Source organism: Peromyscus maniculatus, chromosome 15 (assembly GCF_049852395.1).
Source record: "Peromyscus maniculatus bairdii isolate BWxNUB_F1_BW_parent chromosome 15, HU_Pman_BW_mat_3.1, whole genome shotgun sequence".
NCBI classification, from domain to species: Eukaryota; Metazoa; Chordata; class Mammalia; order Rodentia; family Cricetidae; genus Peromyscus; species Peromyscus maniculatus.
This window is the reverse complement of record NC_134866.1, coordinates 958253-960252: the sequence shown is the minus strand read 5'-3', so window position 1 is coordinate 960252 and position 2000 is coordinate 958253. Positions and strand designations below refer to the sequence as shown.

General features: G+C 43.4%; 1 non-coding gene across 1 annotated transcript; it reads left to right on the top strand.

Annotated features, from left to right (window-relative positions):
• Window positions 1-1520: 1520 nt before the first annotated feature.
• Window positions 1521-1624, top strand: LOC121823003 (U6 spliceosomal RNA). Its single transcript, XR_006064299.2, has one exon. It is a non-coding gene; the product is annotated as a U6 spliceosomal RNA (small nuclear RNA).
• The last annotated feature ends 376 nt before the right edge of the window (window positions 1625-2000 follow it).

Here is a 2000-nt window from a genome sequence, read left to right as displayed (position 1 = left end):
TCAGTAAGCAGAGTGTGAACAAAACTTCTCAGAAGCTGTGCTCTCCACCAAACCTTCTGCCAGGCTGATTAACCGATTAGAATGTAAACGAGGAGAGGTTGGTATGTTGCAGGTCCAGAGCCTAATTACAATTTATCTTGGGTTATCTTTAGCTGTTCTCATGCAAGTCATTCCTTGCCCATCTCTTTGTCTGACCTAACATCCTGTGACTAACATAAAACCTTTTAGAATACCTTAACAGAACCCCAGTTTATACCAGCTAAAAAGACAAAGATCCATCATATAGCATCTAAGGCCTAGAGCACAAGAGTTCCTTGTTTTGGTTCAACATATCTACTTAATGTTTCCATCAATGTATTTGAAACGTGCCTTAAAAATTTATGACTTTCTTTGTTCCGTTACTATAAAAATTTTATCAAACTGTTAACACGTTTAAACATGGAATTTGGAGTGGCATAAATGTGTTCACTGGCCATGATCACTCATATTTGAAATAAACCATCTCTTATACCCTCAGAGGCAAGAACTGTGTTTTATACCAACTGAGATGAGGAGGGGTTGTTAAAAGAGCATGATCAGTCAGCCCCAGCCCCATGTTGGATGCCTTCATGTGCCAGGTATGGTGGTGCAGACCTGTAATCCCAGCACTTTGGAAGTAGAAGCAAAGAAGACCAAAAAGATCAAGATCAGCATTGGCAGAAGACTGAGTTCAAGGCCAGTTGGGGTACATGAGACCCTGTCTCAAAATTCAACAAACACCTTTATGTTCTAACGCTCATAGCATCTCTGCAACTGGAATCAAGGCAGAACACCAAGAAATCTGCACAGTAAGGCCAAGTGTGACCAGAGAACAGAACTGGAGACCTACAGGATCTAAGGTTAACTCCTCAGAGAGGGTGCTGTTAACTTCCAGAACCATTAAACCTCAAAGAAACATAAGTCAAAAATGTAGACCTCTGCTTGGGTAAACTAATGAAACATCAACATCAGCAGCTGTATTCATCAGAATTATTGAGGGCACCACCAGCAGGTACTAACTCTTCGTGGCTAAAATAAGGACAGCCGCAGTATCCCAGAGGCCAGCAAAGGAGTGAATGGGAGCTGCCCTGGGCCAACAGCTTTGTGTTCCACCACCTTTCACACAGCTGAAAGACCAGAGAGCCACATTTGAAGCTTCATCCACATTGCAGTGCATAGAGTTGAGATCATTGGTGATGGGGCTACCTCCAGCCATCCCTGAAGGCTACCAGTGCAGCATCATCTCATACAAGCTACATACAGCATAAGCCATGCCCTGGGCTGTATGTAAGTCAAGCACAGTGCTGTCCCAGAGGACCTGCTGTCCACGGCTCAGGGGCCCCAGGCCACCTTCCAAGGAGAAATGTGACAAAGTTAGGAGATGGGTTGTCCTGCATCACTTCCTTGTGTCTTCACTTGGCAAAAGCCTTCTGTGCAGACAGGACAGCTGGACACTCAACCTTGACTCTGAGACCCAAGGAGTTATAAAATGACACAAGTCAATACTCCCCTCAGCAACACATATATTAAAATTGGAATACAGAGGAAATTAGCATGGTCCTTGCACAAGGATGACACACAAATTTGTCAAGTGTTCTATATTTTCAGAGATGTTTATATTTGTAGTATATGATGATTAATGCAGACTCACAACTAGCCAAGATGCAGACAATAAGAGATTGGAAAATGTTCATCCCTAAATGGAACATATATACTGAACCCCATCTTCCCAAGGCTCAGAGATCATTGCAGAACAGAGAACAGAAAAAGTAAGAGCCAGAGGCAGTTCATGACTACAAGAAAGCAGTGTCTTCTGGACACAGCAAGAAATCTGCACATCTGAATTCATAGTGGTTGTGACAGTAGGTACAAGACATGAGTAATCCCAAGCCAGAACAAATCCCAGTATTGAGAGGGAGTTGGTCATGCCATCCTGAGGAACTAGCACTGGTGGTCCCCAATGCATAAGTAACACCCTGAAG